Raw genomic sequence first — 27,672 nt, forward strand, 5'->3', positions numbered from 1 at the left:
TGCTGCCTTCTCATGATCGTTACGTTTTCATTTGTTTTAACCTCATCTGAGCAACAAGATTACAGACCCACTGAGAGCAGGGATGTGACCATCCTTGTATGCCCCTCCTCCCACCCTGATACAGCCCTGGGCATCTGGACAGCACTATGGTGAACCAAGCTCAGAATGCAGATGATGTCCAGGTCTGAGGAATGGCTGGGTCACTTACCAGCTGAGTGATCTTGTGAAGTCCCCTGACCTCTCTAAGCCTCGGTTTCCACATCTAGAAATTTGGGCTATGAAAACACCTATTTCACAGAACTGTGAAAAATAAAGGAGATAATATGTGTGGAAGTGCCTCCCATCTTTTCTCAGCTAAGCTCGGCCTGTCTTCCTCCAATTACCTGATTGGGTATTTAATTACAACTGAAGTAAGAAACAGGCATTCACCCTCCTTATTTCTGTGACACTGAGCTCTCCAGTCTTCCCTCTGTTTTCCTAGTTATTTGTTTTTATTTTCTTGGCCAGCTCCTCTTACTTTTTGTCTACCTTTTAAACAATGTGCGTGTTCATGGTCAATAGCACAGGCTTGGGTCCTAGGTTGCCCCTTTTGGGGTTGCAGTTATACCACTTACTAGACTGTAACCTCAGGCAAGTTATTTTACCTCTCAGAGACCCAGTTCCTCATCTGTAAAATGAGAAATCTCAGTAGTATCTAACTCATGGTGCTGGATTGAGTGAGTTAATTTGTGTAAGGCACTTATAACAGGACTTGCTGGGGAGTAAGTGCTATAAAATTGTTAACTAATATTCCTATTTTAATGTTCCAAACTGAAATACATTATCCTTCGGCATCAAATCCAGTCAATTCTTTCTCCTTAAAACTTTTCAAATTCTTTTTTTTTTTTAATTCATTCTTTCACTGCTCTCCATCCCTGCTCCTAATTTCTTAACTTAGTCTCTCATCATGTCAAGCATAGATTACTCCTACATCCTTTTAATTGGTCTTCCTTACCTGTCTTTCCTTCTAGTCGATTTTCCACACAAAAATCTGATCATACGTCTCCCCTGTTTTAAGTCTTTGAATAGCATCCCACAATGATCAGGATACAAAGTCCAAGCTCTAGGGCATGACATACAAAGTGCTTCATGATTTTTTTCTTGCTTATTTCTTTAGCCTCATCTATCTCCACTGACCCCTCATGTCTGAACGCATCTTCCTTTACCTCTTTGTTTAGAATGTGCTTACTTCCTCTTTTCTCGTGGCCACTTCTTCGGCATCCACTGAGCCTCAGTTTAGGCATCACTCCTCACAAAGTCTTTCTGGATGGCTGGCCCCCTCCTCCCAGGATGGTTTAGATGTCTCACCTATATCACCCTGGGAATATCTCTATCCTAGCAGTTGTCACTTTGTGTAAGTGTCCGTCTCCTCCACTAGACCATAAACTTCTTAAAGGCAGGGATCTCATGTTCGAATGCCTAGCTCTTGGCACAGTTTCTGGCACCTAATCTGGGCTCAGAGCTTGTTGAATGAATTGAATAATGATGATCCCTACTGAATTTGTCAGGCCTCTTCTGGTTGCAAGTGACAGAAACTGCCATTAAGCATCACTCATCCCTGTACTCAAATGACACCATCAAGACCATATCTCTTTCCAATTCTTGGCTTCATTTTCTTCTGTCTTGGTTTCATTCTCAAGCTGGTGCCCTGAAAATGACCACCAGCAGCTTCAGTCTATTCACTTTGCAACCCTGAAAAATCCTGAAAAAAACGGCATCTCTTTTCCAGCATTTTTAGCAGAAGTCTGGACACTACTCTCATTAGACCAATTTAATTTAGTTGCTATCCAGGGGCATGAAATGTTGTGATTGGTCAGAAACAACAGAAATTTATTTCTTATAGTTCTGGAGGCTGGGAAGTTCAAGATCAAGGCACTGGTAGATTTTGTATCTACCCGCTTCCTTGATGGTCATTTTTGCTATAACCACACTTGGCAGAAGGGATGATGAAACTCTCCAGGGTCTCTTATCTAAGGCACTAATCTCACTCCTGAGGGCTCCACCCTCATGACCTAATCACTCCCAAAGGCCCTGAGACCATAATAACATGCCCATCTCTGGAACTGGAGGGTAGTCATGGTCACCTGAAACAAATGGACGAGTGGGGCAGGGGTGTTTCCCCCAAAGGAAAAATGGGGTGCTTTTGCCAGAAACATGGGTTAGAGGGAAGCAAAACCGACATTTGTACAGAAGTGCCAGATACTGCTAGCTCTTATATAAACATTTCAATTAATCTTCACAGCGATCCAAATAAATCCATCCCACCCATGAGAAACCCGAGGCTTGAAGTGTTTCAGTGACTTGCCTGAGTTTACACAGCTTACAAGAGATGGAGCCAGATTCTCAGACAGTCTGACTCCAAAGCCTTCCCTCTTAAAAAAAAAAAAGTTTTAAAAAAGGGATATATACACACAGTAAAAATTCCAAACAGTGCAAAAAGGTATACAGTGAACAGGTAGTTATACTTCAAGCCCTGACCCTGATCCCCAACCTCCCCTTTTCTGCCCCTCAATCATTAACCCAGGAGGCTTCACTTCTATGCTTTATTATGCGGATCCAGAATAGTCTTTTGTCTAGGTCTAATTTGTTCCCACTTCCGAGGATTTTACCCCATGCCCAGCTTATTATGAGGTCTTTCCCTTCGGGCTGGCAGGAACATGAACTAGTTCCAGCCCAGCATACAGTCGGGAAATTGTTGGGCTTGCTGCTTTGCGGTGGTTCTTTCCCAGCCTCTGGTAGCTTCTCACACATGCGCTGACCGGTACTCAGGCAATGGCTAGAGGGAATCCTCTGCAAGTCACAGGAGCTCTCTCTTCTCTGACCCTCTGCCCTGTCAGTCTAGCTGCTTTGGCCACCCTGAATGCAAGCTCTGCCTCCTTAACTCAGGGACAGCACTGGGTTCCACCTGGAAAGGACCTCCTAGTAGTAAGCTGGGCAGTTATACGGCCACTTTCTTCCTTTTCCTTCCATCAGCCATCAGCGACCCTTCCAGCACTGTCTGCTGCACAGTGTCTTAAACCGTTGTTTCCTCTTGTCTTTTTTCTTAAAAGCTGTTTAAGGAAGGAGGGTAAATCTGGTACCTGTTACTGCATCAAGGCTAGAAGTCATGCTACTTTTGCCAGGATTTATGAATCCTTCCAGAGATATAAAGTGCATAAACAAGCATATACATCCTCTCCTCTTTATACACACGGTAGGTTTTGCTGCACAGTTTTGCACCTTACTTTAGTCGCTTATTATCATACAGATTGTTCCGTATAGATTGACCTCACTCTTTTAAAGGCAGAGCCTGCACTCCTAACCCCTACTCTAGTCTGCCTCAGTGAATGATAGCTGAGTTATTATTGGCTGTAATTGATGCTTGGTAAATAGTTGACGTGTTGAATAAATTATGTTGAAACTGCACCCAGGTGGCGGGACTCTCATGTTCTGATGACTGGAGAAAACAGGATACACCATATTCAGTTTGGGGTCCTTTGTATTCCCGACTACTCTGTCCTCCCCTTTCACTGCTCTGAAGAGTTTCTTCTTGCTTTCTGGTCTATGGGAAGCTGAGAAATAGTAGTATTTAAACCTCAGCTCTTGTCTCATCTCCCATTTGATAAGAATCCAATTTACATGACAAAACCACATCCACTGTATAAAAAGAGGCATACGTGTACCCTTTCGGGGCGGCGCTGTGAGGTGATATAGAAGTGTGCCTGGACAGTGCTTGGCTTCTGGAAGCTCAGCAAATACTTTCTGGATGAACTTGGGGTTCACTTGTGTCTTGTGCAATTATTATCTAGGCCCTTCCCCCCAAAAAAGTTCTGGTTTTCTAGTATCTATTTAGGACCTATTAAGTGAGAGTGTCAAAGATGAGTATATATGAGATAATTCATTGACTCATTACTTATAAATGGAAATTGGAAATACCCTAAATATTCATAGCAACAGAATTTTGTTGTTAAATTTGTGAAACAAAGTTGTTAAATAATGGTGAAAGATTAGTATATAGCATTAGTATTATCTTAGTCTATTTGGGCTATAACAAAAAATACCACAGACTGGGTGGCTTGTAAACAAAAGTTTATTTCTCACAGTTCTAGGGGCTGGGAAGGCCAAGATCAAGGCTCTGGAAGATTTGGTGTTGGGTGAGAACCTGCTTCCTGGTTCAGAGATGGCCATCTTCTTACTGCATTCTCATGTGCCAGCTGGGCCAGGAAGCTCTCTGGGGCCTCTTTTATAAGGGTACTAACCCCATTCATGAGGTCTCCACCCTCATGACCCATCACTTCCCAAGGGCCCTGAGGCAGGAGATAGATGGGCCCCAGGCTGAGCAGCTGGAGTTTGTTTCCTGTGCAGAGATACTCCAAAATGAAGATAATAGCAGGAGAGAGGAGGAGCTGAGCCCTGCCCAGGTAAGAGATAAAGAGGCCACATATTTCTCATTCTTGAGGTCAAGGAGACCTTCCCGACTACACATGCACAGAAAGACTCCTTGGGAGTCAAAAAAGGGCGGGGGCTCCACCCCATAGTAGGTGATGTCAACCTACACATGCGCTTGTTCGCTAGAATCCATCTTGGCTAAGAGATGCGTGCGCACACAGGGGAGGACCCTGGAAGAAACCAAACACAGACTCAGAGCCAGGCAAAGCAAGATGACTGGCAGAGGAAACCTGGAAGAAATGCCCCATATAAGTGATTCAAACTACCACGAGGGCTCGACTCTCTCTCTGAGACTGCCATGTGAGTCTATTCACACGTACCCTTTTTCCTCCTAATAAACACTTTACTTGTTTCACTACTTTCCATCTCTTTGTGGAAATTCATTTCTACGAAGCCAGTGGGCCAGGGCCTTGTCACTGGCCCCTGGTCTAGTGGTGAGGATTCAGCGCTCTCAGTGCCGCGGCCTGACTTCAGTCTCTGGCCAGGGAACTGATATCCTGCTTCAAGCTGCTGAAGGCCAAGACCACCTGAGATCAGCCCCACCTCCTCATAGCAACACATTGGGGCATAGGATTTAATATATGAATGGGAGGGGGCACAAACGTTCAGTTTATAGCAAGTATATAGCTCTTAAAAATGTGTGCTAGTGTGTGTGTGTGATACAAGTTAACATGGCCCTCAGATGCAAGTCAACCACTTCATCTGGGCTTTAGCTGACTTTCTTTCACCACAACTTTGGAAGCTCACACTCAGCCCGAGGTACAAGTTTACTGTTTAACATCTCTTCTAGTTCTCCCAGCAGGCTGACAAAGTAGCTTTATTTGCCTTATCTCTACAGAGCTAGTCAAGGCCATAGAGATAATGTGTGGAGGAACTAGGATTTGAGTTCAGGTCCTTCTGACCCTAAAGCCTGAGCTCCAGCTCCCCATGGGGGTTAAAGCGTTGTTCCCAAAGAGTGCTCTGTAGAAATCTGCTCCTACTGATTGCTACGAGCAAAAAGGGTTCCCTATTCTCAGGGATATTTGCATTTGTTCTTGAGGTATATGCGTTTCTGTTGTGATTTAAAGTGGGAGACAGCTCACATAGTATAGGCATACCTCATTTTACTGGTATTTATTTGCAGATAATGCATTTTTTTTTTTAAACAAATTGAAGCTTTGTGGCAACCTTGCATCAAGCAAGTCTACTGATGCCATTTTTCCAACAGCATTTGCTCGCTTTATGTCTCTGTGCCACATGTTGGTAATTCTCATAATATTTCAAACTTCATTATTGTTATATTTGTTATGGTGATCTGTGATTAGTGATATTTGGTGTTGCTATCGCAAAAAGATTTCACCTCGCTGAAGGCTCAGATTATATTTAGCATTTTTTAGTAAGAGAGTATTCTTTAATTAAGGTATGTACATTTTTTTTACACATAATGCTATTGCACACTTCATAGACTACAGTAGTAGAGTGTAAGCATAACTTTTATACGCACTGGGAAATCAAAAATTTTGGTGTGTCTCACTTTATTGTGATATTAGCTATATTATGGTGTTCTGGACCCAAACCTGCAATATCTCCAAGGTGTGCCTGTATTTTCTAGCATCTGCCTGTGGTTGAGAGAGGAGTTTTTAACAGATGGTGGCTGGGTTGACACCTTGGTATATAAGGTAGCCATTTCTACAAACTGCCTGGGTTGTAGAAATTGGAATGTCAGGGTGAGGAGGGCTACAGAAAGAATGTTTTAGGCCCACCTCTTCATTTTACAAATGAGGAAATTGAGGCAAAGGGAGACTACCTTATCCAAGGACACCACTTGTTTGGCTGAGAGAGAACTAGAACTTCCTGATTCCTAGTCCAGTTCTCTTTACTCCTTCTGTGAATAAGAGAGTTCTTTTCTAACTTGCCTGGCAATCAATGAGTGGTTTTATATATAGTTTCCCTCTGTTTCCATTTCTCTGTATTTTAGCTTGTGTTCTTACTCTTTCTGTCTCAGGCCTCCTCCTGATTGTATTGATATTTAGTCCACAGTGAGATGACAGGTTGATCCATGGAAAAGAGGGCTAGAGAGTTGAGCAGAAGGGCCATAGGATGTAGGATTACAGCCTTGCATCAGCTCTGATAGGGATAGTTGCATATCAGTACACCCCGGATTTGTGACTGAAAAGCTATGTGTACAGGTAAGATTTTACAGGTGAGTCATATTAGGGATGCCTCCTATTTAAAGACTACCATGGCCACCCTTTGCCTTATCCATTCCATCTCTAGAGATTTAACTTACAAAGATATATGCAAAAGGATGTTTTGAAAAACATTGTATACAATAGCAAGAGACTATAAACAACCTGAATATCCACTGATGGGGGGATGGTTATAAAAACTGTGGTACATCCATCCCGTGGAGTATATATGAGATACAATGTGGTAGATCGTATGGGCTAATATGGTGCAACCTACAAAATATATTGTTAAAAAAATAAGGTGTGTATATGTCTTGGTTTGGGTTCCCTTAAAAGAGAGCCTCGGACAAGGACGTGGGTGCAAGTAGTTTATTTAGGAAGAGATCCCAGGAAAAATAAATCAGGGAGTGAAGAGAGTGAGACAGAAAATGCAAATAAGGTGTGTACTTAGTTGTTGCTATAGCCAAGAGAAGCCCGAATAAGCCCAGACCTTTGAAAAACACACAGAATATCTGTCTCCCAGAATTGTCTGTCTTGTTGGTAAAAAAGAAGGCTGGGATATTTATTAATGAAGCCCATCCTTCACTGGTTAAGGTTGTTCCATGGTGTTAACTGCCTCCTACTTCTGGCTGCATTTCCCTGTGGACTGAGCAGGCTCCTGTGGCTTTGAAGAAAGTGCTGGTGTTCAAGGTGGGACTCTGTCACAGCAGAAATCAGAGGTGGTATGAGAAAATGAGACACCAGGCGCCAAAAGCACCTGCTATAATACAAAAGATGTCTACTTGCCTGTAAACAAAGTATATGTGTGTGTTTGTGCGTGTGTAGCTACGTAAATATCTATATACAAATACCAATATAGAGGTGTATTCACATATACACACAGACAATTTTGAATAATGCATAAAATCACTGGGAATAGTGGCTACCTTTGGGTAGGGAGATGGGGTGTTTGGAGGTCTGGATATTTGGTGTGGGAGAGGACTAATTTTTCAATGTCTAGCTTTTTGTACTAGTTGCTGTTTTCAACCACATGAATGTATTTATGTATGTATGTATGTATGTATGTATGTATGTATGTATGTATTTTTGGCTGCATTGGGTCTTCATTGCTGTGTACAGGCTTTCTCTAGTTGCGGCGCATGAGGGCTACTCTTTGTTGCGGTGCGTGGTCTTCTCACTGCGGTGGCTTCTCTTGTTGCGGAGCACGGGTTCTAGGTGCACGGGCTTCAGTAATTGTGGCATGCGGGCTCAGTATTTGTGGCTCACGGGCTCTAGAGTGCAAGCTCAGTAGCTGTGGCTCACAGGCTTAGCTGCTCCGCGGCATGTGGGATCTTCCCGGACCAGGCTCGAACCGTGTCCCCTGCATTGGCAGGCGGATTCTTAACCACTGCGCCAGCGGGGAAGTCCCATGAATGTATTTTTTGAACAATGTTTTAATTAATTTTGTTGAGGTATAACTTACATATAATAAAACACACCTATTTTAAGTGTACAGTTTAATGAGTATCAATGAACGTATATACCCATTTAACCACCACCATAAACAAGATATAGCACATTTCTGTTGAGTTCCCAATCAGCCTTTTGCAGTCAGTCCTCTACTCTCACTCTAGGTAACCACTGATCTACTCTGGATCACCTTAAATTAAATTTGTCTTTTCTCGGGTTTCTATAAATGAAATCATACACTATATACTTTTTTGTGTCTAGCTTATTTTGCTCAGTATAATGTTTTCGAGAATGATCTGTTATGTTTTTTTTTATGTCAATAGTTTGTTCCTTGTTACTGGTGAGTAGTATTCTATTATAGGGATATAACACAATTTGTTTACCATTCACTTTCTTCTTTTTTTTTTTTCCAAAGTTTTATTTTATTTTTTTTAACATCTTTATTGGAGTATAATTGCTTTACAATGGTGTGTTAGTTTCTGCTTTATAACAAAGTGAATTAGCTATGCATATACATATATCTCCTCCCTCTTGCGTCTCCCTCCCACCCTCCCTATCCCACCCCTCTAGGTGGTCACAAAGCACTGAACTGTTCTCCCTGTGCTATGCGGCTGCTTCCCACTAGCTATCTGTTTTACATTTGGTAGTATATATAAGTCAATGCTAGTCTCTTACTTCGTCCCAGCTTACCCTTCCCCCTTCCTGTGTCCTCAAGTCCATTCTCTACATCTGCGTCTTTATTCCTGTCCTGCCCCTAGGTTCTTTATAACCATTTTTTTTCTTTTAGATTCCGTATATATGTTAGCATACAGTATTTGTTTTTCTCTTTCTGACTTACTTCACTCTGTATGACAGACTATATCCATCCACCTCGCTACGAATAACTCAATTTCGTTTCTCTTTATGGCTGAGTAATATTCCATTGTATATATGTGCCACATCTTCTTTATCCATTCATCTGTCGATGGACACTTAGGTTGCTTCCATGTCCTGGCTATTGTAAATAGAGCTGCAATGAACATTGTGGTACATGACTCTTTTTGAATTATGGTTTTCTCAGGGTATATGCCCAGGAGTGGGATTGCTACCATTCACTTTCTGATGGACTTGTGCATTGTGTCTAGTTTTGAGTTTTATGAATAAAAGTTATCATGAAAAAGTCATGAACACTTGCAACAAGTCTTTGTGCAGACATACATTTTTATTTTATTGTGTAAATACCTAGGGGATTACAGAGTCATACAGTAAGTGAAAATTTAACTTTATAAGGAATTGCCAGATTTTTCCAAAGTGCTATATTATTTTGCATTTCTACCAAGAAGTATGAAATTTCCAGTTGTTCTACATTCTTGCCAACACTCAGTACTGTTTTTCTTTTTAATTTTAATCATTCTAGTGGGTGATAGTAATATCTTGTGGTTTTAATTTGCATTTCCCCAATACTGTTGAGCATATTTTCATTTGAGTATTTGCCATTTGTACTTCTTTGTTTGTGAAATGTCTCTTCAAAATTTTTGCCTATTTTTCAGTTAATATCTCATTATTGAGCTATAAGAGTTTTTCATATATTCCAAATACAAGCCTTTTGTCAGATATATGTATTGCACATATATATTTCTTGTCAATGGCTTGCCCTTTTTTTTTAATGTTGTCTTTCAAGAGTAGGAAGCTTTAATTTTGATATACAGTCAGCCTCTGTATCTGCGAATTCTGTATCTACACATTCAACCAACAGCAGATGGAAAATATTTTTGAAAATTCCAGAAAGTTCCAAAAAGCAAAATTTGAATTTGCTGGGCACTGGCAACTATTTACATAGCTTTTACATTGTATTTACAATTATTTACATAGCTTTTACATTGTATTTACAACTATTTACATAGCTTTTACATTGTATTTACAACTATTTACATAATATTTACATTGTATTAGGTATTATAAGTCATCTAGAGATGCTTTAAAGTATGTGGGAGGATATGTGTAGGTTATATGCAAATACTATGCTATTTTATATAAGGGACTTGAACATCCTCAGATTTTGGTATCCATGGTGGGTCCTGGAACCAGTCCTCCGTGATACCAAGGGACAATTATAGTCCCATTTATGTTTCTTCTTTTCCTTTTGGAGTACATGCTTTTTGTGTATTGTCTAAGAATTCTTTACCTAAACTAAGGTCATAACAATTTTCTCTTATGTTTTGTTCTAGAAGTTTTTAGTTTAGCCTTTACATTTAGGTCAATGATCAATTTTTAAAATTGAAGTATAGTTTCTCTACAATATTATATAAGTTACAGGTGTGTAATATAGTGATTCACAATTTTTACAGGTTATGCTTCATTTAGAGTTATTATAAAATATTGGCTATGTTCCCCGTGTCTTGCAATATCACCTTGTAGCTTATTTTATATCTAATAGTTTGTACCTCTTACTCCCCTACCCCTATATTGCCCCCCCCACCTTCCTTCTCCCTACTGGTAACCACTAGTTTGTTCTCTATATCTGTGAGTGGTCTGTGAACAAACCACTAGTTTGTTCTCTATATTCTTACGGATATAGAGAATACGAATACAAATGTTATTTGTCTTTCTCTGTCTGACTTATTTCACTTAGCATAATGTCCTCCAAGTCCATCTACGTTGCTGTAAATGGCAAAATTTTGTTCTTTTTTGTGGCTGAGTAGTATTCCATTGTGTGTGTGTTTGTGTATCTTGCATCTTCTTTATCCATTCATCTGTTGATGGACACTTAGGTTGCTTCCATATCTTGGCAATTGTAAATAATGCTGCTATGAACATTGGGGTGCATGTATCCTTTTAAATTAGTGTTTTTGGGTGTTTTTTTGGATAGATATCCAGGAGTGGAATTGCTGGGTCATATAGTAGTTCTATTTTTAGTTTCTTAAGAAACCTCCATATTGTTTTCCCCAGTGGCTGCACCAATTTACATTCCCACCAACAATGTACAAAGGTTCCCTTTTCTCCACATCCTCACCAACATTTGTTATTTGTGTTCCTTTTTTAAAAATATTTACTTATTTATTTGGCTGTGCCAGGATCTTCGTTGCTGCGTATGGGATCCTTGTTGTGGCATGTGGGATCTTTAGTTGCAGCATACAGGGTCTTTAGTTGCAGCATGCAAACTCTCAGTTGTGGCACGTGGGATCTAGTTCCCTGACCAGGGATCGAACCTGGGTCCCCTGCATTGGGAGCACGGAGTCTTAGCCACTGGACCACCAGGGAAGTCCCTGTTTGTGTTCCTTTTGATGATAGCCATTCTGACAGGTGTGAGGTAATACCTCATGTGGTTCTGATTTGCATTTCCGTGATGATTAGTGATGCTGAGCATCTTTTCTCAGCCATCTGCATTTCCTCTTTGGAAAAAATGTCTATTCAGTTTTTCTGCCCATTTTTTAATTGGATTGTTTGTTTTTATGATGTTGAGTTGTATAAGCTGTTTGTATACGTTGGATATTAATCCCTTATTGGTCATATCATTTGTAAATATTTTTTCCCATTTAGTAGGTTGTCTTTTTGTTTTGTCAGCGGTTTTCAAAAGCTTTGAAGTTTAATTAGGTCCCATTTGTTTGTTTTTGCTTTTATTTCCTTTGCTTTAGGAGATGGATCCAAAAAATATTGCTGCAATTTATGTCACAGTATTCTGCCTATATTTTCCTCTAGGAGTTTTATAGTATCTGGTCTTACATTTAGGTCTTTAATCCATTTTGAGTTTATTTTTGTATATGATGTTAGAGAATGTTGTAATTTCATTCTTGTACACGTAAGTGTCCAGTTTTCCCAGCACCACTTATTGAAGAGACTGTCTTTTCTTCATTATATATTCTTTAATGATCAATTTTAAGTTAACTTTTGTTTATATTGTAAGACAATGTTCAAAGTTTATTTTCTTTCTGGGATATTCAATTGTCCTAGCAACATTTGTTGAAAATCCTTTCCCCTTGTATTACTTTGGCATTTTTGTCAAAAATGAATTGGCCATATGAGTGGGTCTATATCTGGACATTTTATTCTGTTCCACTGATCTATGTGTCTCTCCTACGTTAATAGCATACCGTCTGTATTATTGTAGCTTTATTGTAGATCCTAAAATAGTGTAGGTCTTACACTATTTTGGGATGTAGTGTAGGAGGTAGTCTAAGTCCTCCAACTTTGTTCTTCTTTTTCAAAGTTGTTTTGGCTCTTTTAAATCCTTAACATTTACCTACAAATTTTATTATTGGCTCATCAATTTCTATTAAGAAAAAACTGTGGCATTGTGATTGAGATTACATTGAATCCCAATACATTGGGAAATATTAATATCTTAATATTGTGTCTGACAATCCATAAACATTGTATATATCTTCCTTTATTTAGGTCTTTTAAAATTTTTTCAGTGATTATTTTATCATTTTCAGTGTGGAGGTTTAGCATGTATTTTGTTAAATTTATCCACAAGTGTTTTATATCTTTTGGTGCTGTCACAAAAGTTATTTGTAGTAGCCAGCCTCCAGGTTGGCCCTCAATGCTCCTTCCCTCCTGGTATTCATGCCCTTGTACAGTACCCCCTGCAATGCACACACATCGTACCAGGTCTGTGTGACCAATAGGATATGGCAAAGTGATGGAATGCCACTTCTGAGAGTAGGCAGTAAAAGGCATCATGGCTTCTTCCTTGCTCTCTGTTGGATTGCTTGCTCTGGAAAACATGAGAACAGCTCTACTGGAAGGTCAAATGTGGTGAAGAACAGATACCCTCATAAACGAGGAACAGAGGCCTCCACTAACAATACATGAATGAGTGATCTTGAAAGTGCATCCTCCAGACCCAGTCGAGCCTTCAGATGACAGCAGCCCTGGCTGACATCTTGACTGCAACCTCCTGAGAGATGCTGAGCCAGACCACCTGGTGAAGCTTTTCCCAGATTCCAGACTTGTAGAAACTGTGTGAGATAATAGATGTTTGTTGTTTCAAGCTGCTAACTTGGTAATTCATTATGTAGCAGTTGAGAACTAATACAGTATTTTAAAAAATTAATGGTATCTATTTTATTTCAATTTCTAACTCTTTGTTTCTACCCTTTAGAAATTCTTTTTTTTTTTTTAAATATACATAGACCTTGTACCTTTGTCCTTGCTAAAAATCAGCGCTTTCGCAAATATTTTAGGATATTCTACATAAGCAATCATGTTATCTGTGACAAAGACAGTTTTGCTTCTTTTCAAATCTGGATGCTTTTTATTTATTCTACTGCCTTATTAACCTGGTAGGACTTTTAGTATAATGTTAAAAAAAATGGTGAGAGCAGATATTCTTGCCTTGTTCTTGATCTTAAGGGGAAAGCCATTCAGTCAGTATGATGTTAGTTGTAGGTTTTTCCAAGATGCCCTTTATCAGGCTGAGGAAGTTTTCTTCTGTTCTTAATTTACTAAAAGGTTTAAATTTTTTTTTCTCAATTTTTTTTTTGTCATCAATACTAGATTTATAGTTTTATTATAGTAAAAAATAGTTGTTACAGTGAGATCTACACACATATACAGAATTACATTTAAATTCATATAGAACAATATTTGCATTTTAAGTTATACCTGAAATTAGAAGATGAAGTATGGCTTAAACTTTACAACAAAGAAAAGAAAAATACATGGGATAAAAATAGAGTTGACAGTAAAAATAGAACAATCTGTTCTTGATACATGTGGAAACTTTTTGTCAGACTGCTACATCTTCTTAATATGATTTTCTAAACCATTAAAATATGGGCAGCTCAGTTTTATTTTGTCAGCAATTTGTTTGACAGGATTATAAACTAATGTTTTTGAAAGCAAATCCAAGCCATTTTCAACCAAGCTTTTGACATGGGATGCTAGGCTTCCTGGTTTTCACTTGGGAAATGTATTCTTATAGTCCTGTAAAGATGCCACTTCTGGCCATGTTTCATTACTGGGGGGGCCCAAAGCTTTGAATATTTTAAAGAGTTGATCAACTTCTGAATTCCCATAGAAAAGTGGCTTCTTTGTTGTTAATTCTGCAAATATGGTGTCTATATGCCAAATGTCAACTGGAGTCGAGTAGTGAGCTGACCCCAGCAGTACTTCTGGAGATCTCTACCAGAGTGTTACTAACTCATGTATGTATACTCTAATAGGTATTCCAGAAGCTCTGGCAAAGCCAAAGTCAACTAGTTTAATTGTTCCTTTGTTATCAGTAGATTTTGAGGTTTTAAATCTCTGTGAAGAGATCTTCTAGGCTGACAAAACACAATCCCTTGTAGGGTTTGGTACAAATAACTCTTAACAAGTGAAGAATCCATGAACAGACCTGGAGGGGTAGAATCCAAGTACTTTTGAGATCCAAGGAATTCAAAGATGAGATATAACCTGGATTCCTGCATAACCACATTTGAAGATTGACTATGTTTGGATGACAGAGTTCTAAAAGAGAAATTTCCTGAGTTGAGGCACTAGGAACACTTCCTCATTACTTTCTAGTCTGATTTTATCATGGCTACCACTTGACCTGTAGTTTTGTGTCTACCCTTATACATAATTCCATAGATACTTCTCCAACTTTCTCTATTTTGGAATAATCATCCACAATTACTAAATAGGAATGGTAGATCCTGGATTATCATTCTGTGATGGTAGAGGATATGGTTGGAGGTGTCAGAGGGGTGGTGGAGGCAGTGATGCAGCTACCATATCTGTGTTGCTCTTCCTCAACTTCCAAGAGCCCTGAGAGCTTTTATTATGAATAATTTTCTAATAATCTTTCTGAGTCTATTGAGATAATTGTTTTTTTCTTTTTTGTTCTGTTAGTATGTTGAATTACATTGATTGATATTTGAATGTTAAACCAGCCTTGCATTCCTGAGATAAAACCCACTGGATCATCATGTATGAATTGTTTTTGAAAATATTTGATGAATACTTTTCTATTATTTGAGGCACATTTGCATTTCATCTGAGAGAAGCCAGGAGACTCTGCTCCCATTGGCTGCTTTTGGGAGCACAGTGCTTCCTTGGTGCTTGAAACTTGGATAAGTGGGTTTTTGTACCCCTTTGAGATCCTTGGGAGAAGTGTCCAGACTGAGACATGTGGGAATCTTGGTAGACTGTGGATAATTTCTTGCCCCCCTGAATCAATATATTTGTTCAATCAAAATGTTTGTTCAGCTTTAATTTGGAGGAGGAGTTGAAAACTGGGAAAGTGAAAAAAAGAATGGAGAAGGAGGACTGCTGGTAGAAACCTCAAAATAGGGAGAATATTAAGATATTAGCTACCTTAAATGACAAATATTCACTATTGAAATCATGGCCCTTAGAGGTCTTAGCTACAACTTCAGGATCATTTTGCAGTATTCCTTTAACCACACATTCTACTTTCCTGAGAAGAGTTTCGAACTTGCATTTTTCCTCTATCTCCTTAATTTCCAGTGACACACCAGCATCCAGTGATGTTTGAACGTATCTTTCCTTGTGTAGTGGTGCTCCATGCAGCTGCCCGGCAGACCCACTCCTTAATTTGACTCTGGCCTATTTCCTCTTAATGCTTTGATCAGTATTTGTCGAAAGCTCAGTGTCCCCTTCTTCGAGACTCCAGGGAGATGGGTATGAAATATTATAATAATTTATTTTCACTCAAGGGCATTAAGACCAGGAGAAACCTCTCTTGGCCTGCCTCGGGGGCTGGGGTTAGTGTCAGTGTGTTATGAGTAGGGAGACTGAGACATGGGATTATGAAAAGGAAACTTTCAGTGGATGAAATGATAGGAAAGAGTCTGGGTGGCTCCATCGAGTCCCAAATAGCTGCCAACTTCTCAAGGTTAACACACTGAGAAGGGCTAGACCCTCTTGGCTTTCTCCTGTATTTTGGCGGCTATGGATCTATGAGTCTGTGAAAATAGCTGCTGAGCAGAGTAGAGCAATGCAGTCTCTCTTTCTACACTATCCTCTGTCTCATTTTTCATTCTCTCCTCGATCCCCCTCTCATCTAGACTGGGACAACCAGATGACAAAAGAGTTCTACTTTAAAACAAGTGCACTCAGGTATTTATAGTAAGGAAATGGACTGAATGAGCCAGCTGCTAAAAATAGATGGTCTGACTTAATCCATTCAGGAAGATTGTGGCCCAATGCATTTAGGGATAAAATAAATCAGTTCAGATCTAATATTTAGAAAACTTATCCCAGATTGGAATGGTTGGCCTCTTGTGAGAAATGCTATAGATTTTTCTAAACTGGCAGCAGTGGTGGGGATGGGCTTTGCAGGGAAAAGGCTTGACATCAGCCTAGACATCAGAAGATCTTCTTAAGTCTGTTTTAGTTTTCCTCCAGAAAAATTGGTCTAAGTCCTCTAAGCTCTGTACAAAACAAATGTCAGTAAACCTTGCTGAGTCCATAAGGTAGGTTTGGGGCTCTGACTTATGTTTGGGGAATACTAACTCTGTCAATTGTATGGTAGATACTCATTCAATTTTCCCACATGGGTAAGTTCTTTTAATAAATAAACACATGCATAGCATTTATTGAACTCTTACTGAGTGACGTGCACCATGCTGGGCCCTTCTCATTCTATTTTATTTAGACCTCACCCTAACCTTGGCATATGCTCTCCTTTTTGCTGATACACAAACTGAGGCTCAGCTAGGATTTTCCAAAGCCGTGTTGGTTGAGAATAGCAGATTGAGATCTGAACTCATATCTAGTATGGGGGATAGATATGGAGTCTTGCAGTATTTTTGCAATCCTCTTGGCATTTTATTCTGGGCTGTGCACTTACAGGCCCTCAATCAGTGTTTATAATGAAGGCTTTCTTGATTCTCATTATCTCTTCCTCCTTTGAGTTCAATAGCCTACTTGTACTGTTCAACTTCGCATGTACTTTATGTTGTCTTATATCATCCATTGTATCAGTTAGGAATGTGTTAATTTGCAAGGAAAAATACCTCAACCGATGTGGTGTTTTAAAGAAAAATGGTTGCAAGTTCTTTTTACACCTCCAATTGAGAGCTGGCGTCTGTGTCTCCTCTCCTTGAATCTGGTGACTGCGTCGACCAACTGAGTACTGTAGAAATGACACTGATTCCTGCATGAGCCTGGATCATAAAAATCCATGCAACTTCCTTCTAGGTCTCTTGGAATGCTTGCTCTCAGAACTCAGCCATTGTGCTGTGAATAAGCCTAAGCCATATGGAGAGGCCACATGTGTTGGCACTTGGTCAACTGTCCCATCTGAGCTCAGTCTTTGATCATTCTAGCCTGGGTACCAGACACATGAGTGAAGAAGTTTTCTTGGAAATGGATTCTCCAGGTCCAGCTATTCTAGTTCCTGGGTGTTTGAGTCACTGGTTGAGTCTTCTCAACAGAGGCTCCAGATATCATGCAGTAGAGACAAACCATTCCAGATGGACCCTGTCTGAATTCCTGACCTGCAGAATCTGTGAGCTTAATAAAATGACTTATTTTAATGTCGCTAAGTTTTAGAGTAGCTTGTTACACAGTACAAGTAACTGGGATATCCAACTAGCACTGGTTTACAGCAATTGAAATATGTGTATACATGTATTTAATGTAGTAGAAGATCTAGAGGTAAGCCCTTGTTGGCATTAGTTCACTGCTCAGCTATGCCATCAGGGACCCAGGATCTTTCCATGTGTCCATATTGCCATCCTTAGTATGTTGCCTTTGTCCTCATGCTTGTTGCCTCATAGTTTCGGCATAAATGCTGTAGCTCCAGGCATTGCATTCGCATTCAAGTTAGGAAGAAGAAAGGACAGGCAGAGCTAGCCTCATCTATATGGTTTTATTAGGAAAGCAAAAGCTTTCCCAGAAACCCTCAGGTCTTTACTTATGTTTCACCAGCTAGAATTTTGTCTCATGCTCACCCCTCAGGGGAAGGGAGGCTGAAAAAATGAGTATTTACCTGGCATATTGCTGTCCTAAACACAGTCTGGATTTGCTTAGCAAGGATACCGGAGAGCGTGAGCACCACATGGGCAAGACCAGTGTCTGCCACGTACCTCAGTTGCTTTGCATCATTTTTTTCTGGTTGGTTCAACTAGGTGGTGAGTTTTTGAAAACAGAGACAGTGATGGTTACTCCTCTGGAATGCTTCTTAGCATGCCACATAGCACTGAGAATGTCATTTCTGTCTAATATATTCACCTACTGAAGAAAGAGGAGAATAATAAGGGGGAGATTTTCTAGAGCAGAGGTCTTCGCATGTTTTCCTTGCATATCCCCTGAAAAAAATTTGAGAGACAGTGTACCCCCTTGTACATTTTTAACTTGGTATCTACAGTTATTATGACTTTACATAAAAATTATAAAGAATGTAAATTTTGGCAAATAGTAAATACTGAAATTTAAAATTTTTAAAATAAACCTTTACATTGCTCTTTTTAAAGTTTCCAATCTAAATACCATAATGATTTGATACTACTGTCTTCTGTTTAAAAATATACAAAAGAGCTTTTCTTTAGTAGTCAGAAATTTTTACATCATTCCTTTTTCTCCTTGAACTCACATTTTCATTCCACTTTCCCCACAGAATTTTATCCTAATGTAATATATTTTTATGCTTGAAAGTTTTTTATTGATTTCTGTATCATGCTTCTCTGCAACAAAAACATACATATAGATTGAAATAGCATTTTAAAACATATCATGTGACTAAAAGGCTTTAAGTATTAAAACATTTCTTCTGGATTGAATTATCATTAAAATTATTATACTATGTAATAGAGAAAAGCAACATAGATATATTATAATTTTGATATGGAATTATTAAACACAGAAGTGAAATTCATTGGAAATGCATCTGCTATGAGATGGATGGCATTTTAAAAACTTGTGTCATGTATCTGTGGGTGAATATTACTTATTGCTTGATTGATACAGTTTGGCATCAATTGCAAGCCAATTTTTTGTTTATTAAGACATAAATGCTGACGGATGTTAACTAGACTTATTGTGGTCATCATTTTGCAATCTATACTAGTATTGAATCATTACATTGTACACCTGAAACTAGTGTAACATATTTCAATTAAAAAAAAAGTTTAAAGTGCTGAAAACGTTCACATAAGTAAGTGGAAATGTAAGGAAAATTGTTACATTTGAATTATTTGAACTGCTTCCAAGTCGTATATTAAAAATCACATAGTGGTCTATCATCAAAAATTATTTTTAATGATCTATCAGCTGACAGCTCAAATTAGGTCCCCATTCGATTATGTGGAAAACACCTGACTTGGAAAAGAACTTGTAACCAGTCATTTGAGTTGTTCATTTGCAAATGGATTTTCCCCTCTCATTAGAGACATTCACAACCTCAATATTTCTATTTACTCCCTGTTTGGAGCCCTGGAAGTTTGTCCTCCAGGACACATAGTAAGATTTGGGATGTGTGAGCACTATGTCTTGCTTTTGGTAAGTGGGAGGAGGGCTACTGTGAAAGAGAAGATAGGGAAGATGCGGAAGGAGAACTTGCCTGATGGCCCAGCTGCAGGCAGATCAATTTTAGGGGAGTCTGTAGGATAAATGAGGATTTGGAAATTGATCTTCATCAGTCTATCCATGTCCCCAAACCAAGTCCTCTTATACCCCCAAGAGCATGTGTAGGCTTGAAGGCTTGAAGGCTGCTGTTCCAAAAGCTGTTAGAATTCATAGAGATGTTATCACTCTTGGAGAGGATGAATTTGCTTGAGTTCCCCTTTAGGCATACTGGCTCTCAATGAGCTGCTCTGTGCAGTGCCTTATAGGTGCCATCTTACCAAGTCCTGAGAACAATCTTAAGAGGGAGGAATCATTATCTCTATTTTGCAGATGAGAATGCAGTGGTTAAGGGAAGTAGCAGGCATCAGGCACCAAAACTGGGGTTCAAACCCAGGTCACTGGGTTTACAGAGCCTGAGCTATTTAGCCACTGTGTTAAATTGTGCCTGGCTCTGGTTACAGGGAGCATAGCTCTTCACAGGAGCTGTTGCCTGGACTGCTGTTGCTTTTATCTCTGTTTCCTTCTTGGCAAATTTCTCTGAACCCAGATGGCTGGGCCCCACCTCTAGAATTTCTGATTCTGTAGGTCTGGCGGAGGCCGAGAATCTGCATTTCTAACAAGTTCCCAGGTCTGGGAGCCCACTGCTCTAAAGCATGTCCAGCTTCATGGGAGAGATTCCCGTTTCTAATGTATGTAGGGACTGATGCTTTTTCCCTTAAGAAGTTTCTTTTAGGGCTGAGGTTTTCACTTGCCTTGAAGTGAGTATATATAAAATGCACATTGCATATATATTTCAATGCCTGAAACAACTTTGGAAAAACTTGTGCTGCAGGAATTTTTGCTGGAGATTTTTTTGGTGGTATTGCACACGGGCATGCCTGCATCAGGGGAAATTGTGTTTACATATTTTTATTTATTTGTATATCCTTTGCACACGAAGGTCCTCTGTGTCTCTGCCAAGTTGTTCACTCTGTCTGTCTGGATGGAACGTCCTTTCCTTCATTCTTAACCTGTTGGTTCAGTCCTCAAGACTCATCTCAAGATAATATCTTCTCTCTGAAATTTGCTGGTTAACTTAAGTACCTCTTCCCTGAACTCCTCTAGCCCGGCATAGCATGCTATAGGCACAGTATTGCTTACACGTTCTCTCTTGCATTGGTTGATAAATTTGATACTAGCAAAGTGTGCAATAAATAATAACAGCTAGCAAACATTTAATAAGCACTTACTAAATACTAGGCATTTGCTTACATTTACTATTTCATTAAATTCTTACAACAATCTTATGAGGTAGATAATGTTATTATCCCTATCTCATAGTTGAGGAAACTGAGGCACAGAAAGGTAACTTAGACAAGGGCATACAGCTATTCAGGGGCATTTCCTTTGTTGAAGTCTCTGTGGCCTAGACTGACCCTTGGGCTTGCAGCCCCAAATACTGATCTGTCAGCCCATGAAGCTCATTGACATGAATGCACATAATTTGTATCGAGAGAATGCCAGGCCATTGATTTGTGTGGCTAGAAATGCCCAGGGGAAAGGGTACTCTGGGCAGTGTATTCTGTCTCTTATGGCAGACTTCTTGGGAAGGCTAAGTATAAGTCTCCATTTGACTTACTAGCACAGCAGTTCAGACCAGGGGAGTTAGTGACACAGGTGCAACCTGTAGTGGCCTCGGGTTAATACAATTCATTGCTGCAACAAAGATATTGTTGGGAGCAATAGGGCAAGTCCTTGGGTACTATTGCTTGGTGGATAAGAGAAGAGATTCTGCAGCTAGACTGAACGGTTCAAATTCCAGCTCTGCCACTTACTAGCTATGAGGAGTTGAGCAAGTTACTCATCTGAACAAGATGTTGATAATAATGGAAACTATCTCATAGGCTTGTTTCGAGGGCTAATACATTTGCATATATAAGGAACTTAGAGGTGTGCCAAATATATAACAAGAACTGTACTATTGTGACTATTAGTGTTGTATTCTCAGTGCCCAGTGGAGGCCTGGCACATAATAGAAGCGCTATGCATGAATGAATAAATGAATGACTAGTTTGACTAAAACTTTGTTAGACTCTACCAATATTTACTTGAAAGCAGTCACTGTCAAAAAAAAACTAACAGTAAAGAGATACATTTTAAATTGAGACCAGTACACATGTACACACACACTTCATGAAAACAGTAAACAATACTTACTATTATTACATGTGATGCACTCATATTTTCTATTCTATGTTATTTCATTTTTTAAACAATGCTGGTAACTCACTAGTTGATTTTACCACCTATGAAGGAGTCGGGACAATTTGATAAACTACCGCCTTAAGAGATTTCCCCTTTAATGAACACATTCCATGTATAGATATGTTAATATCACCAGGAAGCCTTTGCATATCTTTGCTCAGTCTTTAGAAGACAGACTCATTACCCTCATTCCTCTCATTTTCAAGTTCTTGGGCCCTGTATATAGGTCAATAGAGATCATCTCCTCTATTCTGTGGCTGGCCTTGAGGTCTGTGCCTCTTTCCAGGGCGCATGGATGGAAGTCTTCCATGAAGCCCCGATTTCCTCAGGGCTGGGTGGACCAGAGCTGTGACCTAAAAGTAACTACATCAAAGGCCTTGAGCCTCTTTGGCAAAGTTCAAACTTGGCTAAGGAAATGCTGTCTTTGCAGACTCTAGTCTCAGTTTTAACACTTTCGCCGAAGGTTGACCAGCACCAGCTGTGGCGATGGTCTTGGTCTTTCCCTGCTTCTTGGCTCACCAGAGGTAAGTTGCTACCACTCTACCTCCCAAAATGGACTGTTGGCTCCTGGGCCCCCTTCCACACTGGGAAAGACTTATGCTTATATTTAGCCCAGATTCCTCAGTTGTTTTTTTTTTTTTCCAGATTCCTCAGTTGTTTTTATTTTATAAATTTATTTATTTATATATTTTTCGCTGAGTTGGGTCTTTGTTGCTGCCCGCGGGCTTTCTCTAGTTGCGGCGAGTAGGGGCTGCTCTTCATTGCGGTGCGCGGGCTTCTCATTGCGGTGGCTTCTCTTGTTGCAGAGCACAGGCTCTAGGCTTGCGGGCTTCAGTAGTTGTGGCTCACGGGCTCTAGAGCACAGGCTCAGTAGTTGTGGTGCACGGGCTTTGTTGCTCCGCGGCATGTGAGATCTTCCCAGACCAGGGCTCGAAGCCGTGTCCCCTGCATTGGCAGGCGGATTCTTAACCACTTTACCACCAGGGAAGCCCTCCTCAGTTTTTTGATGGCTGGCAAGGGTGAGTAGGAAAGTGTGCTGCTGGAGAATGATGTTCGATGGGGTGGGGTGGGCCGCAGGGTGCTGGAAGGAGAGGCTGGGTGGAGCGTGTCCTGATGTGGGTTTAGAACTGTATAGACTCTAGACCGAGGTGCCCTTTTGAAATGCACTGGCCTGACCTCCTTTTGCTGCCCTGGATTGTGCTCCCCCGTCTTTGGTCACTCTTCTTGTGTGAATGGTAAGGACAGAATCCTTGGGAAACTTTCCTAGCCATCAGCTTGGTTCTTTTCAAGGCTTGTGTATAAATGCCACATGTAATACTAGTTCAAGTCAAAGGAGAGGAAAGAAAAAGTCTGCATGGTCAGGGGAACTCAGTGTGTCAGTAATGATACTAACAACCGCTGCTACTATTTACTGAGCATTTCTGAGTGATGATACAGTGGATTCTGCCTCCTGATTCAAACTGGCAACTGCGTCTCTGCTTTGTTATCTTGTGGTCCAGGGGACCTCTATTCATCTTTGTTGTTTAAACATTTTAAACTCTCTTCCATTGTTTCTTCGAAATGCTAAAGCTAGCCTTCTTAAACCATGCCCATTTAGGGCTCTTGTTTTTTTCTGGCTTAGGAGGGTGTAAACCTCCACCTGTCTTCCCACACCTGTCCTTCTGTTCTTCATTACTTTTCAAAAATGTTAGAGCCTTAGTATATTCCCACCCAAAGACTCAGTAATGCAGACTTTTAAGATTTACTGATTTTGTGTGTGTTCACATTTTCCAAGTATTCCCTAGCCTATTTGTTGTCGATAATTATTGTTGCAAAGTCTTCATTACTTCCTAATAGTTTAAATGTGTTTCTTGGCCCCCTCCCTCTTTCTTTTCCTGTACTTTCACTATTCAAGCAGTGGGTTATGGATTTTTGGATTTCATGGAGCAGAAGTTAAAAAAAAGAAAGGTAGGGTAACTTATGTAGGGTTGCCATTTTTAAATTTTTTTCAAATAAAAACAAATACCATTTACTTTTAATATAACCTTATTTATTTTAAAATAGTTTTAGAATTACAGAAACATTGTGAAAACAGTACAGAGAATTCCCATAGACGTCACACCCAGTTTCTCCTATTATTAACATCTTACATTAGTGTGGCACATTTATCTCAGTTAATGAACTGATATTGGTGCATTATTATTGAATGAAGTCCATATTTTATTCACGTTTTCTTAGTCTTCCCCTAATGCCCTTTTCTGTTTCAGGGGCCCATCCTGGGTACCACATTCCATGTAGATTCCTCTTGGCTGTGACAGTTTCTCAGACTTTCCTTGTTTTTGGTGACTTTGACACTTTTGGTGAATACTGGTCAGGTATTCTGTAAAATGCCCCTTAATTGAAATTTGCCTGATGTTTTTCTCATGATTAGGCTGCGGTTGTATGTGTTTGGAGGAAGACCACAGAAGCAAAGTGTCATTCTCATCACATACCAAGGGTGCCTACGGTCAACATGACATCACTGCTGATGTTGACCTTGATCACCTGGCTGAGGTGGGGTCTGTCAGGTTTCTCCCCTGTCAAGCTATTTATTTATTTACTTAAGGAGTGATTATATTTATTCTTTAAACACTCTTTCAAAAAACCTTAAGGATGCCTTACTTTACAATGGCTGGACTCTGTCAAATTATTCTTTTATCACCCTTTCCATACTGTTCTTTTTGGAAGGAAGTCAGTATGTGCAGCCCATGCTTAAGGAGTGGGGATTTATGTTGCTTCTTTTTGAGGATGGAGTATCTACATAAATTATTTGGAATTCTTCTGTATGGGAGATTTCTCTTCTCCCCCATATATGTATTCAATCATTTATTTATATAAGTATGGGATATAATCCAATGCTACTTTATTTATTCTGTTGCTCAGACTATTCCAGCTCTGAGCACTGCGGGGTGGGGGGGGCGGTCTTTCAGTTGGCTTCCATCATTGTGGTCACCTGGGCTCTTCAGTGACACGAGCTATCAATTTCTTTTTAGTCTAAGTCTTTTTATACTTTTTAAGTCAGTTTAAGTGAAGGTTTCTGTCACTTGTAACCATAAGGTTCTTTTTTTTCCCCCACTCAGAACCTAGATATGTTTATTTTATTTTATTTATTTATTTTTTTATTGGAGTATAGTTGCTTTACACTGCTGTGTCAGTTTCTGCTGTACAGCAAAGTGAATCAGCCATGCATATACATATATGCCCTCTTTTTTGGATTTCCTTCCCATTTAGGTCACCACAGAGCACCGAGTAGAGTTCCCTGTGCTATACAGTAGGTTCTCATTAGTTATCTATAACAAATACCATTTACTTTTACCATCACTTCATAAAAGAAGTTGCCCAGTGGAGTCCTAGAAGCATGGCAATTGCCTTTGTGGAGATGAGTTCTCAGAGAAGCTCTCCTTCCTTACTGATTCAAATTCGGTGTAATCTCTTGGGCACCCACTGTGTGCTCAGCTCTGTGGTGGACATAAAAGAAGGATTGGAGTTTTGCCTTTACCTTCAGGGATCCCACAGAGGAGACGAGACAAGCAGCTATGTAGGACTGCAACTCTGGGTCTGCCTTCTCCATGAGACTGTACTCTGCTTAAAGGTGAAGATCATATCCTTATATCTCCTACGTCCCACTGCACCAGCACATGTCTGACACTTCATACATGCTATATCAATGTTTGCTCACTCATAATGAATTACAGGACAGTATGAGATCAAATATGTGTAGACCTTCGATTGAAGTCAATCATGTACCACTACTGTATGATACTGTATCATGAGTGGTAGAATAGAGCAGGAAGGGGTAAGTCACAGGTGACTCAAGTTGGCAGGAAGACTTCATAGCAGGAGATGGTGAGATTGAGATGGGCCCTCAGGAATGATTAGAAGTCAGACAACCTGGCAGTAATCAGTGGGGCTCTGTTGGAAAGCAGCTTGAGGCCCAGGGAGTAATATTCAGAGGAGGTTATGTCTTTGTTTTGCAGGGTAATTGCTTATTTGGAGTTTATGGTAGCATAGGTTGGTGATGGATACCAAAGAACCTTTAGGGCAGTGGTTCAAAACTGGGAATGATTTTGTCCCCAGGAGACATTTGGCAACATCTGGAGACATTTTTTTTCTTAAAACTGGGGGAAGGGTGCTACTGGCATGTAGTTCTGGCATATGGTAGAGGCTAGGGCTGCTGCTAAATACCTTACAATGCACAGGGCAGTCCTCTTCCCCCACCGAAGACTCGGCTGGCCCCAAATGTCAACAGCACTATAGGTTAGAAACTCTGGGGAATTCCCTGGCGGTCCCATGGTTAGGACTCTGAGCTTTCACTGCCGAGGGCCCGGGGTTCCATCCTTGGTCAGGGAACTAAGATATCACAAGCTGTGTAGCACAGACGAAAAAAAAAAAAAAGAAAAGAAAAAGGAAAAAAGAAACTCTGATGTAGGGGGATTAATATGAAAAAGGAAATAGATATGATGCTATCAATAGCATTTCATGATCATGAGAAGTGCCTGGAAGCCAAAGCTACTATTACAGGGTAGCATTTACTTCTCTCCTTCTCTCCAAGGAACTTCCTTTTCCCTACCTTTACGGGTCTCTCTCCTGACTTGTGTTGCAGGTGTCTTTCTCTCCTCTCATTACCTCCCCTTTGGTTTCATATCTTCAGAGCTTCTACTGCCCTCCTGCAAGTCAAGAACCTCAGAGCTACCTGGGGAACTCTGGAAGGCTGTTTGGGCAATGAATAGAATTTGGAGATGAATGCAGTGGTCTTGGCCCAACATATATCTTTACCTTCATGTCATCTAGGCTAAAAGTCATTCTACTAAGCCTCATGGGTTATGTATTTATTCCAAGGGACTTTTTTGGCTTTGTCACATTTCTAATCTGTCAGGATTTCCCCCCCAACCCCAGGGGTGTGATAGCTGCATTTGTTTACCTTAGGGATGACAGCAAGATATAGAGGTGAGTTTTCCAAAGTGTAGTCCCTGTAACATTAATTCTCTATATTAATAAGTATTCTCTGAAAAAAAAGAGTTAAGAAAAAAATATTTCAGTGGTCACACTACAGGGTTAAACAGATGTTTTAGTGTAAGACTTCTTAGGGTCTTTATTATTCATATGGGCGTTTTGAATTTCCAAGAGAAAGAAGTGGCATTCTATATTCTCAAACTTAATTGACCATGGGACACATTTTGTACAACATGTATCAACAACTTAGTTTGGGAAAGTATGGACTTTGGAGATTTGTACCCAGAATTCAAATCTCTGCCTCCATCACTAAGTCATTTCTTGGGATAAGTACTTGACTTTTTGAAGCCTCAGCTTCCTCATCTGGAAAATATAGTTATATATAGGCAAATAATCCTTCCTCACAAGGTATTGGGTGTTACCTCCTAATCTCATGCTTTCTTGGTTGTCATGTTTCTATGTTTTGTTGTTGACATGAATGTCTTTCCTACTAAACTGAAATCATTGAGGGCCTAGATGGTATCTTATGATCTTTATATTCTGAGTTCTTCCCCCCATTCCTGGCCTATCATGGCCTCGGTAAATGCTAAATGAATCAATGGGTAATGTATATAATAGATACAGTGCACCTTGTACAGTCTCAGTGAATGCTAGTTCTCACCTGGCTCCTTCCCTTATCCCTCCTCAGTGTGTAAAAGCTTTTTGGAAGAGATAGGAAGGAAGGGGATTGGAGCCGTATAGTGATGGTAACTTTGATATTTTGGTTGGCTAAAGGCTTCATGAGGTTTCATGCTTTATCTGTATGACAGTTAGCTAGTGTACATCAGAGGCTTGCTTAAGGAAGGTGTGCTCATCTATTTATAATTTTGTGCCACAG

General features: G+C 40.0%; 1 pseudogene; it reads right to left on the reverse strand.

Annotated features, from left to right (window-relative positions):
• Window positions 1-13,964: 13,964 nt before the first annotated feature.
• Window positions 13,965-27,672, reverse strand: part of LOC132360183 (cyclin-dependent kinase 1-like) — a 57,329-nt pseudogene continuing 43,621 nt past the window's right edge.

The sequence above is a fragment of the Balaenoptera ricei genome, chromosome 2 (assembly GCF_028023285.1).
Source record: "Balaenoptera ricei isolate mBalRic1 chromosome 2, mBalRic1.hap2, whole genome shotgun sequence".
Taxonomy (NCBI): domain Eukaryota; kingdom Metazoa; phylum Chordata; class Mammalia; order Artiodactyla; family Balaenopteridae; genus Balaenoptera; species Balaenoptera ricei.